This window comes from Capricornis sumatraensis, chromosome X (genome assembly GCF_032405125.1).
Source record: "Capricornis sumatraensis isolate serow.1 chromosome X, serow.2, whole genome shotgun sequence".
NCBI classification, from domain to species: Eukaryota; Metazoa; Chordata; class Mammalia; order Artiodactyla; family Bovidae; genus Capricornis; species Capricornis sumatraensis.
This window is the reverse complement of record NC_091092.1, coordinates 127,976,934-127,995,025: the sequence shown is the minus strand read 5'-3', so window position 1 is coordinate 127,995,025 and position 18,092 is coordinate 127,976,934. Positions and strand designations below refer to the sequence as shown.

The 18,092-nt window shown below is 43.5% G+C and overlaps 1 pseudogene; it reads right to left on the bottom strand.

The window, feature by feature from the left end:
- Nucleotides 1-444: 444 nt before the first annotated feature.
- Nucleotides 445-900, bottom strand: LOC138072025 (ARL14 effector protein-like pseudogene; annotated as a pseudogene).
- Nucleotides 901-18,092: the final 17,192 nt, after the last annotated feature.

Genomic DNA, 18,092 nt, shown 5'->3' with positions numbered 1-18,092 from the left:
AACAGTAACACTAAAAGCATGAGACTATGAATATGCAGTGCAAGTCAATCCAAATAGAATTCTGATTTAGAATTGATAATGTGTAAGATCCTAACGGTAACTATTATAAACATATGTTCTTTGTCAAGATAAGCTCTCAGCTACAGAATTCTAAAAAACCTAAAACTCCATCTCCTAAGGTACCAGCAAAGAGGAAAGGGATTTTTAACCCGAGAGCAGAGTAGGAATTCAGTTACTGGTTACCAGGGGAGGAATCTGAGTCATCACAGCAGGAAGGTTAGAGAAAGACAGTGCATTACACAGGGTTCTATGGCTTCAGAGAACACTAACTAGTCTAAACTATATTTGTAAAACTTTTTTTTCCCCAGTCCTAAAATTCACCCAGGAGACAGAGGCTGGTATAACTGCAAAGCAGAGAAAATGCATCAGCCTGGAGGACTGCTCCTAGTCAGAGAGGTCGAATGGCATCTTGCTGATGACCTCCCCATTCTCATCGACTATGGTGTGGTAGACCCAGCGGCGGTTGCAGCGGCAAGTGGGCCCGCACTTGGTGGAGTTACACTTGGGGCACGGGTAGAAGCAACCCTGGCAGTCTTTATCAAGGCAGTCACACAGGTCAGCCTGATTGAAGGTGAGCCTGCCCTTTTGGTCATACTTGTTGACTTTGCGTTTTACAGGAACAGACTCATTCTTGCTTGCCATTTGCCCTTCCTTCATCAGCTGCCTTAATTTAGGGTTAAAGTTGGCTGCCTGAGGCCCGGAATTTTGAAATGACAACCGTTTTAACTGCTGCTCCACCCGTTTCATCTGCTTCAGTTCCATCTCACTTGGTTTCTCAGGAGAACTTGGACGTGCAGGTCTCTCTCGCACGGAACTGCTTTTTTCTGCTTGTTCACTCATTTCTGCTCACCTGGGGACACAAACAAAGTCAGCAACCATTTGTGGGAGCTCAGTCAACCATGAGGACGCTGGAGCTGGTAAACGTCATTTCAGAATGGGCCTATCAAGTTTTTACTTCAAACCTGGGTTAAGTGGATAGGAGCAAGTTTATCAACACCAACAAATCTTTGGACAAAAGTGCTTTTATCAGATAGTATTTCCTCCTTTATTTAACCATCTCTTTTTTCTATCAACTGTCTAAATAACCATTCATGTTGGTCTAGACTGGTACTTCTCAAACATTAATGTGCCTATGAATCAGGAAACATCTTGTTAAAAACTAGATGATGATTCAGTTAGGACTGGGGTGGGGCCAGAGAATCTACCTGTCTAATGTATGCCCAGATTATACTGATATTGCTAATGCCAAACCTACTTTGAGTCTCAAGGGCCTAGAGCTAAACCAATAGTGATCAGGGGCAAAAATTGCTTCGCTTTAATAGAAACCCAGTTATTCTTCTTAGGTGAGTGGCCCGAGGATAGAAAAACAACAGTTTTTATGTAAAGAATCTCTTTCTCTCCACAATCCCCCCCACCACCGCCTCCACACAAGGCAAACTCTTGACTTTTCCTCCAGCTAAATTGGTTTGAACAAAGAAAATACTGTTTGAACCACCTCAGATCAATAAACATATTCCTTGTTTCTAATGACTGTAGTAAGTAATGGAAATTGGATGGTCATTTTTAGCAATTGCCTCTTCTCTTTAAAACATCAGCACATCAGTTGTGGTTTATTTATTTCCTTTGAAGCGACCTCCAATTCTTCTCAGGAAACACTCTACAAGCTACTTTAAGGTAATTCATCATATTGAATTAGTGAGTGGTTTCGAAAAGGCTTTCTAAGGTCAGTACACTCTCAAGGACTTTCAGTGTCATTTCACCTCTCTCCATGTCTCACTGTCTCTGTGTGTCTGTTTCTTCCCTCACCCCCCCCCCCCATCCCTCTGTTTCTCTCCTAATTGGCCCATGTCCTACAGACTCCACAAAGCTTCCCAAACTACTAATAACTTAAAGTAGAGAGGCAGAGGGTGCCCGTTTCTTTAAGGATGTTCTGCCTAGCTTCAAGAAGCAAACTGGCCAAAAGGAAGAGAGACAGAGGATGGGGCATCAGCTGTGAGAGGATCAGCATACCAGAGAACAATTCCCGTTGCTTCTCACTGGAGAGTTTCAGGCAATTCCAGAGGACTGGCCACACTCTGTTTGATACATACTACCTATTTCACACAAAAGGTTCCCTTTTAGGTCTTCCTTGGCATTTGAACGATGTAGTGTCTACAGAGAGGGAAAAGCAAATGATTCCCCTGAATCTCTCTCTTGAATTGGATTTATTTGCCAGGATCTTGTTGAGTAAATACCCAGGACAGATAATACAGTTTCATAATTTCTATCTAAGTTACTCCAATGTCTTGGCAGGTCTAGAACATTTAGTTTTTTCATTACTCTTATTCTCTGAGTTGTAATTTCATAGTGGACTCCTTACCTTACTTTTTTGGGGGGTGGGGGGAGGGTAGCAGCTACCTTTCTGATACATTACCCTAGGCAGAGGAGCCTCAGGCCTCACCCTGCCAGGGATCAAACACTAGCACTGTCTTCACCACTAACTATCCGACTTTAACTTAAGATGACTTCAGCTGCTTAACCTCAGTTTCCTCATGTGAAAATGGGGATAATAATAGAACCTTCTCTATGGGTATGCCCTAAATTAGGTGCAGTGAGAACTTCAAAGATGATATAAGACCAGGTTTCTGCCCGCAAAGGTTTGGCAATCTCCACTGGAAGATCAAGTGTCTGCAGCTCACTGCAAGGACAGAGAAAGGTGCTCCAGTTCAGATTCTGAGAACCCTATGGGGGGTGGGGGTGGGGTTCGTAATCATCAAACATCAATAGAGGCATCCCTATTTAGAACTAAGCTTTATATCTTCTTTCTGCACCCCCCACCCAGTTTCGTGAGGTGCTCAGTCACTCAGTTGTGTCCACCTCTTTGCAATCCCATGGACTATAGCCCTCCAGGCTCCTCTGTCCATTTTCCAGGCAAGACTATTGGAGTGTGTTGCCATTCCCTTCTCCAGAACTAACCTTTACATCTCAAAGAATTCCGGGTCATCCCCATAATGGTAAAAGAAGTGAGTGTGTGTGTGTTTGCGTGTGCAAATTTGCCATCATAATTCAGTCTAAAGCCACTATTTTTTTTCATTCATTCAGCAAATATTTATCAAGAGTATATCATATATGCTAGGTATTGTGCCCTATTTATTTCAGTTACAATTGCACAGACAAGTCTGGAGTCCTTCAAGCAGTGGTATGTACAAAAATGAATAAATTGGGGTAAAACTCTTCCACTCTTCAATTAAGCAAAATATCTATGTTGGCCAATTTTAAGGCACAGTATTTGTTTTAGAAACAGGCATCAAGACTCTGGTGGAGAAACTCAAAGTTTAGTTATGAATAGCTGTGAACCAACAGAGAAGGCAATGGCACCCAACTCCAGTACTCTTGCCTGGAAAATCCCATGGATGGAGGAGCCTGGCAGGCTGCAGCCCATGGGGTCGCTAAGAGTCGGACACGAATGAGCGACTTCCCTTTCACTTTTCACTTTCATGCATTGGAGAAGGAAATGGCAACCCACTCCAGTGTTCTTGCCTGGAGAATCCCAGGGACAGGGGAGCCTGGTGGGCTGCCATCTATGGGGTCACACAGAGTCGGACAGGACTGAAGTGACTTAGCAGAGCATCAGCACCTGTGAACCAAACACAAAACTGATTCTCAATTATAGAAAATAGAATCAGGTTACAATGAGACCTTTGACTGCAGGAGCACTGTAATAGCACCATTTACTGGATACTGCAAGTAAAATCACCAGGCAGCTGAACAGATGTGACCATGTTATGTTCAGCTATAGCACACTCAAGACTTCCCTGGTGGCTCAGACGGTAAAGAGTCTGCCTACAATGCGGGAGACCCGGGTTCAATCCCTGGGTCGGGAAGATCTCCTGGAGAAGGGAATGGCAGCCCACTCCAGTATTCGTGCCTCCCGCGCCTCCCACCCAAAAAAGGAGCTCAAAGAAATATTGGGCTTCCCTGGTGGCTCAGGAGTTAAAGCGTCTGCCTGCAATGCAGGAGACACCAGTTCGGTCCCTGGGGGGGGGAAGATCTTCTGGAGAAGGGAATGGCAACCCACTCCAGTACTCTTGCCTAGAGAATCCCATGGACGGAGGAGCCTGGTGGGCTACAGTCCACGGGGTCGCAAAGAGTCGGACACGACTGAGCGACTTCACTTTCTATAGCACACTCACACTTTGACATGAGATATGTTTGTGAACCAGAATTGTTAGCTTAAACCCCAGGGCCTCTTAAACCCTTGACCTCTCTCAAAAATGTTGGGAGGATATGTTGAGGCAAACAGTTTAGGGAAATTCAAAATAGAAATAAATGCTCGGTGAATGCATTTGAACCCTTGACATTCCAATCCTGTTGGTCAGGAAACATCTTGGTATTTTCACAGGGAAATACTTTTTCTGTTGAAATCACCTTGAAGGTAACCTTATTTTCTTCTTGTCACTCAACCATTTATTTACTTGTCATAAAATAAAGTGAAAAAACTCTGAGCCCAACCACATAAAAGTCTTACATGCATGAGCTTTATCATTATCTTTCTTACCATAGTTCTCTTAGTCCTTAAATTTCATGGTGCTGAAAATATCCTTTTTGTGTTTCTTTTCTGGATTGTTCTCCCTCTGAGCAATGGTTACCAGAATCTTTTAGAATGACATGTATTTGCTAATTGGATTTAAGGCGAGATAATGGAAAACTTTGTTCCCCAACTATCTGGGTGATATTCTTAATCTGGAAAACAGATGTTTCAACATCTCTTTGCATCTCTGTGTTCATGATTACAGTAAGGTTTCAGAATACTCCAAATGATTCCAACTCACTTTCCACACAGTTGGAAGCAGGAAGCCATTAAGATGAAGCCCTTTCAACTTACATGTAATAATAGGAGGTGAAAGAAGGTAGAAAAGGGAGGGAGGAGTCCATTAGACTGGTTCTTGGTTGATGATTTTTATACTTCTCTCAGCTCTCAAAACTGTCTTTTTGTTTAATTCACTTATTGAAGCAGTTGATGCTTTTTATTATCCCACGCGCATAGATTAAAAACATTAAAATATACTTACTCAGTGGAAGATGAAAGATAATCCTTATTTAGGTGGTTACACTACTTTCACCGAAGACAGTCCTTTTACCTAAAACACCATAAAAACGCAGTTGATCATCTATTCATTAGGGGGAATATGTGTTACATGTAACACACAAATAAAATCTCCTGTCCTTCCCAATAATTGTGTCTCTTAACTTTCATCTTTCATCTAAAAATCTTTATACAACTTTTGTAGGCCATTGGTATCTGAGAAAATGGGAGGAAAATGTTTATTACTGAAATAGTCTTCATGAAAAGAGTTTCAAATGTTCAAATTATGTTAAAAAAAGAGCGAAGGGGGCAAAATAAATCTTATTCCAATAGTACCCTGGCTGAAAGTTTCAACAAATTTAGTCTTTTAAAAAATCCTTCAGTAATAGTAATAATGAAAGAGGTCCTTTTTGTTTAACAGTGAGAATGATTCATTTGGCATTAGAAAAACTTCGCATTTTCCATAACTGATACTGGGAATCAAAGATGTATGGGAACTTTGTCTAAATTTGAGGTTATACAAAAGCCTTGATGTATACAGAAGTGGAGATTCTTGGGTCCTACACCCAGAAATTCCAACTCATTAAGTCTGGGGGGTTCCCTGTGACTCTGCCTTTTTAACAAACAGCCCTGGTGATTCTGATGTTGATGGTCCAGGGACCACACCTGGAGAAGGGTGGTTGTGTAACTCTTCTGAGATTGTAACAGAGCCCAGCTCTGCCTGCCATCCTCTGCTCGCACAGCTATTGCTAAATATCTTCAAAACGACCTTTAGGGAGATGACTTTCATACAGTTTGAAATCTGGAGATACGTTCGGAGTGATCCTCAGTTATGACAGTTAAACACCTTTGATTAATTCACTCAACTCCTGAAATTAGGGAATATATGAGGGTGTATCTGGTAAGTGTCTACAACCACACTACATATTTGGCCAGAACCCTCTGGTTAAATAGAGGTGGGGCTGCCTATTCACCTAGATTTGAAATACAAATGAAATATTAGATTTCAAATGAAGGACTCTTAGCCTACCACCATTATGTCCTGGGGTCTTCCCTGGTGGCTCAGAGGTTAAAGTGTCCACCTGCAATGTGGGAGACCTGGGTTCCATCCCTGGGCTGGGAAGATCCCCCGGAGACGGAAATGGCAACCCACTCCAGTACTCTTGCCTGGAGAATCCCATGGACACAGGAGCCTGGTAGGCTACAGTTCACGGGGTCGCAAAGAGTCAGATGCGACTGAGCCATTTCACTCTATTATATACGGGAGAAGAGATGATGTCATTTGGAGCAAATCATAAGAGACAGCGCCCATACATTAAACAGTTGTTGAAAGGGTAAAGAGAAGGCGTTGAATTTAGACAAAGATGTGGTGATTGTGACAACTGGTGTACAGTATAGTCTGTTTTGCTGAATTTCACCAGCTCTTGCTTCCGTTTATCTTCCAAATAAAATTAGATGTGTTCCAGCAAGCAGAATTTAAGAAGGCTTCTGGTGAATTCTAGACTGTCTCTGAGTAGTGTGTCCCTCATCACAAATACCTGGAGTGGGGGAGGATCCAGAAAGCTGCCACGCCCACGGAACTGCTTTTCTCTGCCTGCAAAGAGTGCTGGACCAGTTCTACAAAGGAGGCCAGACAAGCCCTTCCAAATGAGGCACAAGGTAGAGTTCCTATGGGATCCAACTATTTATTTCTTCCCTCCTTACCCACCCTTCTTTTCTCCTCTGTTGACACCCTGCAGAAGGGAAGTGTGGAAGAATGTATTATTTGTTCATAATTTTTCCTTCTATTCTCTGTATTGTGCCAGTTTCACTAGGTAGATTATACTTCTCCATCCCACTGACCTTGAAATTCACCATATGACTTGCTCGGGCTAAGGGAAAATGGGCACAAGTGATCATTAATGAGTTCTGCGCTGAGATATTAAAGGGCATTGCAAATTTCTGCCAAGTTCTTCTTGTATTTCTGTCATCTGCCATGACAAGTGCATACCCCAGGAAGCTGCCGACTGCAAAATGAGACACATGTGAACAGACCTCAGTCTGATTCACAGCCTTAAGCAGAGCTGCCATAAGTGACCCACAGACACATGAGGAAGAACATCAATGGTATCTTGGTCAACCACTAAGATTTAGGGGTGGGGTGTTTGCTATGCAGCAGCATCATAGCCTTAGCCAAATAGCACACGAGGGTGACTGCCATTTACTTGGGACTCACTCCTTGCCAAGCACCACTGACATAACCTCCTTTAATCTACAAAATTTCCTTCTGAGATCTGCTAATGCTTCCATCTTTCATGAAACATCTGCTCAGAGAAGGCAAGGACTCATAGCTAACAAGTGGCTGAGCCAGAAACTCAAATTCACATGTACCCACGTTCAAATATTGCATTGGCCAAGAAGTTCATTTGGGTTTCTTGTGACATGTCACAGAAACACCAGAATGAACTTTTTGGCCCACCCAATACAATGATTGTTTCATGGCTTTTTCCTATTTTTCCTGCAGTTGAAACCACAGGTGATAGCAACAACAACCGCATAAAACACAATTTCACTCTTTTATGAAGGGCACTTTCCTGGGTCTTTTTTCAATCCAATTACTAATTGGGATACTGAAGTTCTGCTTAGTTCTGCTCTAGATTGAATCCTAGCCCATGAGATTTGAAATGGTAAGTCTTCAGTTCGAAAGTATTGTGCTTTGGAGACCACAGGAAGGCTTAAAATAGATTGGAATGTTCTAAGACTATAGGTAGGAGAGAAAATGTACCAGATAAAAACCAGTTCAGCCACTGTTTTGAGCTTTTCTTGACTAAACCAGACAGACTCCCCAGAAACTACTCAGGATCCTCCTTGTTACCCCACTGCAAGAGACAACCATTCAGAGAGAACCACCAGTTTCGTTGCAGTGACACTCAGAAGGAAGTATTTCCCATCTCTGGAAGCCCATTAGAATCACTTGGAGACCTTGAGGAAAAAAAAAAAAATCTGGGCCCTGCTGACAAACAAACAGAATCAACATTTCTGGGTGAGAAGCTGAGCATTCTTCCTTTTTTAAGTGGGGGGATGTGAATTTTTTAAAGTTCCCCAGGTAATTCTATTTTCTTTGACCACACTGAGCAGTGTGTGGGATACTAGTCCCCAGATCAGGGAGCAAACCCTGGTCACTCCCCTACCCCTGTCTGCAGTGGAAGCGGAGAGTCCCAACCATTGGACCCCCAGGCAGGTCTCCCCAGGTGACTCTAATAGGCAGCCAGAGTTGCAACCCACTAAGCTTCACTGGTGGCTCAGATGGTAAAGACTCTAACTTGCCTGACTTCAGGCTCTACTACAAAGCCACAGTCATCAAAACAGTATGGTACTGGCACAAAGACAGACATATAGATCAATGGAACAAAATAGAAAGCCCAGAGATAAATCCACACACATATGGACACCTTATCTTTGACAAAGGAGGCAAGAATATACAATGGAGTAAAGACAATCTCTTTACCAAGTGGTGCTGGGAAAACTGGTCAACCACTTGTCAAAGAATGAAACTAGATCACTTTCTAACACCGCACACAAAAATAAACTCAAAATGGATTAAAGAACTAAATGTAAGACCAGAAACTATAAAATTCCTAGAGGAGAACATAGGCAAAACACTCTCAGACATAAATCATAGCAGGATCCTCTATGATCCACCTCCCAGAATTCTGGAAATAAAAGCAAAAATAAACAAATGGGATCTAATTAAAATTAAAAGCTTCTGCACAACAAAGGAAACTATCAGCAAGGTGAAAAGACAGCCTTCTGAATGGGAGAAAATAATAGCAAATGAAGCAACTGACAAACAACTAATCTCAAAAATATACAAGCAACTTATGCAGCTCAATTCCAGAAAAATAAATGACCCAATCAAAAAATGGGCCAAAGAACTAAATAGACATTTCTCCAAAGAAGACATACAGATGGCTAACAAACACATGAAAAGATGCTCAACATCACTCATTATCAGAGAAATGCAAACCAAAACCACAATGAGGTACCACTTCACACCAGTCAGAATGGCTGCGATCCAAAAATCTGCAAGCAATAAATGCTGGAGAGGGTGTGGAGAAAAGGGAACCCTCCTACACTGTTGGTGGGAATGCAAACTAGTACAGCCACTATGGAGAACAGTGTGGAGATTCCTTAAAAAATTGCAAATAGAACTACCTTATGACCCAGCAATCCCACTGCTGGGCATACACACCGAGGAAACCAGACTTGAAAGAGACACATGTACCCCAATGTTCATCGCAGCACTGTTTATAATAGCCAGGACATGGAAACAACCTAGATGTCCATCAGCAGATGAATGGATAAGAAAGCTGTGGTACATATACACAATGGAGTATCACTCAGCCGATAAAAAGAATTCATTTGAATCAGTTCTGATGAGATGGATGAAACTGGAGCCGATTATACAGAGTGAAGTAAGCCAGAAAGAAAAACACCAATACAGTATACTAACACATATATATGGAATTTAGAAAGATGGCAATGACGACCCTGTATGCAAGACAGGAAAAAAGACACAGCTGTGTATAACGGACTTTTGGACTCAGAGGGAGAGGGAGAGGGTGGGATGATTTTGGAGAATGGCATTCTATCATGTATACTATCATGTAAGAATTGAATCGCCAGTCCATGTCTGACGCAGGATACAGCATGCTTGGGGTAGGTGCATGGGGATGACCCACTGAGATGTTATGGGGAGGGAGGTGGGAGGAGGGTTCATGTTTGGGAACACATGTAAGAATTAAAGATTTTAAAATTAAAAAAAAAATAAAAAATAAATAAATAAAGAAAGAAAGAAAGAATCTGCCTGTGATGCCAGAGACCTGGGTTCAATCCCTGGGCTGAGAAGATCCCCTGGAGGAGAGTGTGGTAACCCACTCCAGTATTCTTGCCTGGAGAATCCCATGGACAGAGGAGCCTGGTGGGCTACAGTCCATGGGGTCGCAAAGAGTTGGACACAACTGAGCGGCTAAACACAGTGCAAGCTCTAATAGAAGATGGGCTTCGCTGGTGTCTCAGTGGTAAAGAATCCACCTGCTAATGCAGAGATGTGGGTTCCATACCTAGGTGCGGAAGATCCCCTGGAGGAGGGCATGGCAACCCACTCCAGTATTCTTGCCTGGAGAATCCCATGGACAGAGGACCCTGGTGGGCTACAGTCCACCGGGTTGCAAAAAGACATGACGGAGCGACTCAACAACAAGAACAAAAGCTAGGAGATGGAGACAAAAAATGTATTTGCTGATTCGCTGATATTTAACATTAAAACCCAATTCTAGTCAATGACCATTCATGGAGACTGGAGTGTCAGCTTTGCACGTCTTTGAACTTCCTACCTACTCTCCGATCATCATTCTTTACCATTTCTCTTTCCTCCGTGGAATATTTACTGAATCTATAGTTATTTACTGAAATACACATCTATGTTAATTCCTAAAGTGGTGTTTGCCAAGTGCTAGACTGTAAAAGTTTATAGATTTTTAAAGAATCCACTAAAACTCTTATCTGCTAGCTTAAAGAGGAGAGATGTCAGTGGCTTCATTAGCCAAATAAATAAAGCCCAGACTGTCGTTTATAGTGATTGTATACATGGTTCATATTCTCCCATGAATATTTTGGAGCACTGATTCTAGTTTAATTTGCACATACAAATTCCCAAGGATTAGCTGTGACTGGCATAGCCCGAGATTGAGACATGCATGCTAGCTTGCTCCTGCATACAGAGACCCCTTGTGGCACTTAGCTGACTGCCTCCCAGGTTATGTGGGAAACTTTCTATTTCTTTTACAGTAAGATACACAACTCTCTTACTGCACTGGTGGCAACTGATTTTTTTCAATGCATTTGAATGAAAATAATCTCTAAGATTTATGGAGTATTGTGTATGTGCCAGGCACTATCCTTAGTGTTCTATACGCATTAAGTTATTTAATCCTTAACTCTATGAGGTAGATGATCTAGTTATTGTCCTCATTTTAGAGAAGAAAAAAACTGAGGCACAGAAAAATTAAGTAAGATGTCTAAGTTCACACACCTATTAAAGGATAAAGCTGGAATTTGAACCCAGAAAGTCTAGTTCCAGAATCTGGATTTTGAGCCACTAGAAATACCACATCCCTTAGTAGGTAGGGGACTGATCTGAGTACATTTTAGGAGAGGCTGTAGAGAAACCAGTGGTCTTGTCACTGCTAGTGGAAGTGCAAACTGGTACAACCACAAAGAAACGGTTTGATAACAGTTGATACCTACTAAAGCTGAACACCTGCTTACCCTATGACCCAGTAATTCCTGGGTACATATCCCAAAGCAGTGCATACTTGTGTTGACAAAGGACATGAATTTGGGTGTTTGTAACAGCATTGAACTGGAAACTACCCAAAGGTCCATCAACAGGAAAGCGGATAAACACATTCTAGTGTATTTATACCGCTGTGCAGCAATGAGAAGAAAACATGTATCACTGCACAGAGTAATAAGGAAGGCTCTCACAAACTTAATGCTGACTGAGAGAAGTCAGGAAAAAGGGAAACAGGCTATATGTTTCTATTTATATAAAGTACAGAGGCAGGCAAAAGGAATCTCTGCTCGTAGGGGTCAGGCTATTGGTTACCTGAAGGGGGAGAAGCTGTGTCTGGAAGGAGTATTTGGGGGAGGGGGCTTCTGGGGCTGTGGGTAAAGATTTAATTACTTATTTGTGCTATGTGGCTTGTGGGATCTAGGTCGCAGATCAGGGATTGAAACCACGCCCCCTGGAGTAGACACACGGAGTCCTAACCACTGGACTGCTAGGGGAATCCCAAGTCCTCTTTATTGATCTGGTTATTGGCCACAGCATGTTTAGAGTTCTGAAAGTTCAGTGAGCTTTACATTTAGGTTACATGCACTTTTCTGTATGTACACTGTCTATCAATAAAAAATTTGCAAGGGTACTACCCGTGATCAAATATTACCTAGAGATAGGAAATTTCATTAAATATTTTGAAATAAACAATGCATATATAAGGAAAGTAGTCATTCCAGGCAATCAAACAGTAAGTTTCTGCTACCTCTAGTTCTTCCCCCACTTTCCTGGGTTTTATCACACATGCCAACCTGATGATTTAATAATAATAAGAGAAAATGATCAGCTGGGTCAGGTATATGGAACAGGTTCAGTGTGCTTGCCTCCAGACAGGAGTTCAAAGGCAGGGTGATTCACAAGAGTTGTATGAAGGTATGGTTGGTAGGGGGGCTTCCCTGGTGCCTCAGATGGTAAAGCATCTGCCTGCAATGAGGGAGACATGGGTTCGATTCCTGGGTTGGAAAGATCTCCTGGAGAAGGAAATGGCAATCCACTCCACCACTCTTGCCTGGAAAATCCCATGGACGGAGGAGCCTGATAGGCTACAGTCCATGGGGTCGCAAAGAGTTGGATGCGACTGAGTGACTTCAGTTGGTAAAAGTGATCAAAACAAAGAGACTTCCCAGGCTCTCTCCATTTGCATCGCCTGGAGCACTCACGAGGGTGTGGAAATAGCTTGCTTTTGTAGAAATCTTCAAGAAAATAGGAAACTGAGGTCTAGGGTAAGAAGTGACTGACTCCACATGACACTCTGCCTAAGGGCAATCCCCTCTGAGGAGAGAGTCACTGGAAGCGGGTGGACCAGCTCACAGTAGGAATTCTCACTACTCCTGCTCACCTGTGTGAGCAGCTCATCAGCCACCCCTTTATATTTGAGGGGTAGAGCCCAATCCACCATGTCCTGTTTATCCCACTTCTGCCTTGGACAGAAAGACTTCATTAACTGTCACAAAGGCAATGCTTTACCAGTGAGAGCACCAACTTCTGCTTGCCTAAAAAGTATGCCTACAAACACCTTTCATCACTATAGATGCTGTCAGCCAACTTCTTTCTGGTAAGTTCTACAGGGAAGAACTTTTGATTCTAGATCAAAAATGATAATCAAAACAGCCACAAAAGTCACCTCTATTATCAGGCAAGACATGAACCTGGCCATCTTACCGGGCTTTCTTTTTCTTCCTCTGTGCACTGCACAGAATTATGGATAATTAAATATATCATAACTTTGGCAAATACTTTTCTTAGAATTCTGCTGATTATTCTCTGGGGAAAGTCGTTATGTAAAGAAAATAGGCTGACTTAATTACTAAATTTACTCATCAATCATTTAGTGAATTTGCTCCAGGTCTTATTTCCAGTTGCATTTTAAATTTCAATCTATTTTCAGAATCAGATTTATTCCCCCCTCCCTCTCCGCATCACCTCTCCCACCACAGAAGCCATGCTGGGATTACCCTGAGCCCCACTAAGCCCTTGTGGGAAAGAAAGACTTCCAGTGAGAAGTGATGAGGGAGGGAGGGAAGGGGAGAGGTGTCAGACTCTTTGCGACCCCATGGACTGTAGCCCACCAGGCTCCTCTGCCTATGGAATTTCCCAGGCAAGAATACTGGAGTGGGTTACCATTTCCTTCTCCAGGAGATCTGTACAAGTCAAGGATTGAACCTGTGTCTCTTGCATCTCCTGCATTGGCAGGCAGATTCTTTACCTCTAAGCCACAATGGAAGCCCGTCCTGGCACTGCCTGAGTTGATTTAAGGTTCCTTTCATCTGGGAGGCAAAAGAGGAAAGATCTCTGGATAGAGGGGTGACGGAAGACAAATTCTTAACCTGGTGTCTGCCCTGTGCCTGATCTGATGGGAGTTCTGGGGCCCCCTAGAGGGAGAGGTCAGTGCCTAATGGCTGAAAGTGCTCTGTTCATCAGAGGTTCTGACATGTTGGGCCCAAGAAAGGGTTATGTGATTATTGTGCAGAGGAGATAAAACATGAAAAGAAAATTACTCAAGATAAAAAAGGACGAGAAGGGTTATACTCTCCAGACCTACTCTTCCTGAGACCATCACATAGCACTAGGGCTATAGGATCTTAAAGCGAGCGCTGGAGAACGGCAAATCATAGAAGAGAAACAGAAATAGGTGCCTACCTGGCAACCACGAAGTACCAATAGGTACGTGACAACAAACACAGCTCAGAAGAACATGGGCAAGCGTTTTCCTAACTACCTGGAAGATACTTGCCCTGTGAAGTCCCAGGGGCATCAAGGAATTTCTAGTGGCAGTTGGAAGATCAAGCCACTCAAAATGGCTGTGTTCTTGCTCTCTGTCTCTCCCCTGTCCGACTAGCGCCTACTTCACCTACACCCTACTCGCAGGACTAACGCCCCACCTCCTTGCCCCATGGCCCAGCTAACCACAGCTTACCAAACGGCTGATGAGGAGTCTGCCCCTCAACTGGTTTCGGCGATCAGCTGTTTCTGCGCAACGGTGGGGTTGCGTGCCCACGAGTATGGGTTCTGATCTGCGCATGCGTGCGTGGTGCGTGCGCGCTTGTGTGCGTCTGTGGTGTGCGCATGCGTGCTTGTGTGGGCTTCCGCGTGCATGTGTGGGTGGCCGAGTGGGTGCATGGGGGCGTGTCTACATATGTGCTTGCGTGCGTGTGTGCGTGTGTGGGTGCATGTGTGGGTGCGTGGCTGCATGCGTGAGTGTACGGCTGCATGCTTGTCCACCTGCGTGTGTAAGCGGGTGCCTGAGTGCATGCATGCATGGGCGCCTGTGTGTGTGGGTGCCTGCACGCTTGCACGCGTGTGTGTTCAGCCATGTCTCAGTCTTTAACTGTAGCCTGCCAGGCATTCTCCAGCCGAGCATAGCCATTTCCTTCTCCATGGCATCTGCCTGGCAGGGATCACCCGAGGTCAATTCCCATGCAATTGGTAATCCTGGCTTCCCCCAGCAGTGAAACCTGCCAACGTGTCCGTCCTGCCTGGTTGCTCCTGCATTGCACGCGATGGGATGTTGTTCCAGGACCTTGCTTGAGACAGGCAGGGTCCTCCATCGGGTAAACCATGATGTCTTCATCTGTGTCGCTGACTTAGGGCCCTTTCTTTGGTCGTGAAACTGGGCAAGGGAGGCCTTGCTGGCCTGTGGGATGCAGCAGAATAGTGGTCTTGGGCTAGGAATCCTTAATTTGGGCATTAGTGTGTGTGTGTGTGTGTGTGTGTTAAATTTTATTTAGTTTTTGGTTGTGCTGGAGTTTTGTTGCTGCTCCTGGGCTTTCTCTAGCTGGGGAGAGCTGGGGCTTCTCACTGCAGTGGCTTCTCTTGCGGAGCACTGGCTCTGGGGCACGTGGGCTGAGCAGTTGTGGTGCACTGGCTTAGTTGTTTCAGGGCATACAGACAGGGAGGGATCGAACCAGTGTACCTGCATTGGCAGATGGATTCTTTTCCACTCCGTCACCCGGGAAGTCCAGTTTGGGCATAAAAATGTGACATCATTCATACCCAAACTGCTAAGATCTGGGAAGATTTTAATTATTCCACAGTAGGGTGTGTTGCCCCATCTCCTTGGAGAAGATTATACAGACGGTGTTTTGTCAAACTACTTCCATTTAGGTGCTCTGTGGAAAGAATATTCAATAATCAAAATAGTTTGAGAATACTGGATGAAATAACATTAAAAAGATGCCTTTACTGAAAAACCCATGTCATTAATGTGCTAATGGGCAGTGAATCTTTGTGTCAATCAGGATATGCTACGTTATGCTGCAACAAAAATTGACTCTACAATTTCAGTGGTGTATATCGACAAAGGTTTAATTCACTAGTCCTGCCGCACATCATCTTCTCTTTGGGACCTAGGCTGAAGCAACAGACTATTTATCATTTGTTAGTATTCAAGAGAAATTTATCTTTATTTTTAGACAGAATAAAGTCCACAGGTCTTATGATTTTCTGTGTAGAAGTGCAGGGAAGTTAATGCCCGTGGGAAAAACTGATTATTGTAGAGACAGGAGACAGCAGAGAGTCAGCAGCTAAGTTCCCTATGCGTTCCCTCTCTGATGGGCTGTACTGGGGCACAGTTCTTTCAGCTTGGTACCTGGTGGACACACCTGAGAGAATCAGGTGTTTCTCTCATGGAGTTTGATGGAAAGTTTGTTGGGAAGCAGTGACCAGTATCACAGGACATCCTCTTATATTTGAATATTTATTCATTTATTCGGCTGCTCGGAGTCTTCGTTGTGGCACGCGGGATCTTTAGTTGTGGCGTGTGAACTCTTCTTTGCGGCATGTAGGATCTAGTTCCCAGACCAGGGACTGAACCCAGGCCCCCTGCTTTGGGAGTGTGGAGTCTTAGCCACTGGAGCACCAGGGAAGTCCCTCACCTTGTATTTGAATGTCTCTCTTTTCTCCTCACTTTAGCTGCCATGGATTATACCTCCCATGAAAGCTTTAGCATTTAAACCTTTCTTCAGGCTCTGTTTTCCAGGGAACCCAGGCTAACACAGTGTGGGAAAATATCAGGGCTTTCTGGTCTCATAGACCAGTGGAATTATGCTATGTTAGGCCTCCTTGGTATTTCTCCATCTCACAAAGTGCACACTCAGCTTGGCACATACTGTTTCTCTATACGGAACATTCTTCTTTCAGACATACGCATGGTTTATTCCCTCACCTCCTTCAGGTTGTTGCCCAAATATTGCCTACTTCCTGAGACCATCCCTGCTCTCCTATTTAAATTTGTACACATATACTGCACTGTATTCCTTCATCGCCCCCCCATTTACTTTATTTATTGTTATCTCCATAGTATATCTCATCATTCTTGGTAAGCTCCATGAGAGGAAAAACATTCAGTAAGTATTTGTGGGGCAGCTGGATGGATGGATGGATGATGGATGAATGGATGGATAGAGTGATGGACGAACAGATGAACAGACGGAGCAGTCGGTGATAAAGGGCTGTTCTTTTTCATGGTTCAGGATCTCTGTAAACATGGTATAAAAAAAACTGCAGATGAACTTCAGTTTCAGGATTCATGGGCAGTTCAGAAAAGAACTGTTGAATCAAACTGTGCTGAATGTTTTCTTCAGTTACTCCCATCAATGGTTGAGCTAATGAATTTTGGAAGGCATTCCAAACAGTCTCATTAGGCTGTTTGAAACTATTGATGTCAGAACATAGCACTCTTATCCCTTCCTTTTTCATCGTTAATTAATGGATTAAAAGTCTACTCTATCAGTGTTAAAATCTAGCCCAGGAAGAAGGTGGTCCTGGGCTGGCTAGCTGCATCTCATTCCATCTGATGCTGCTGAGGCCTGACCATCAGTGTGCATTTGAGGGGGACAACAAAAACCCACTGATAAGATGGCTGGAGAGCTTGCTAAGTTTAGAGGCATCCATTAAAGGACTCTCCTTTTTAGCAAAATGGAAGTTTCTTCTTTAAAAATTTTGTTTTGAATTATTAATTTATGTAGAGATAAAAGAATGCTTGGATTTTTAAGCCAGATCAGCCTGGGTTCACAAAATCATTCTACCTATATGAAGATGAAGAAAGGCCGTCTGTCTGTCTAGAAGAGAATTGACTCGCTTTTGAGTATCTTGTAAAGTGGCAAATGATGAACCATTTTAAGTGGGTTGGTTTAGTGATGTCTACAGTTTGTTTAGTATTTTAACTTTTCATAAGGCACGCCGTAATGTTGGGAAATGAGTATAAACCCGAGTTTGGGTGGTATCTGGATGTTTGTAGCCCTTCTTCAGCACCTATAATTCTAACCATAAGAGCGTCTACTTAGTGCTTATGTTGATCCAGGAACCACATTCAATGCTTCCAGTATGCTGTTTTTTCTTCACAACAGTCTTAGGAGTGAAATATTCTTATCCCCATTTTAAAGCTCAGGAAACTGCCATTATAATGGGGCTAAGAACCTGCCCAGGGTCTTACAGCCATTAAGGATCACAGGCATGGCTTTAGCATGTGTGTTGTTCAGTTGCCCTGTCATATCCCACTCTTTGTGACCCCATGGACTGCAGCACGCCAGGCCTCCCTGTCCCTCACCATCTTCTGGAGTTTGCCCAAGTTCATGTTCATTGCGTCAG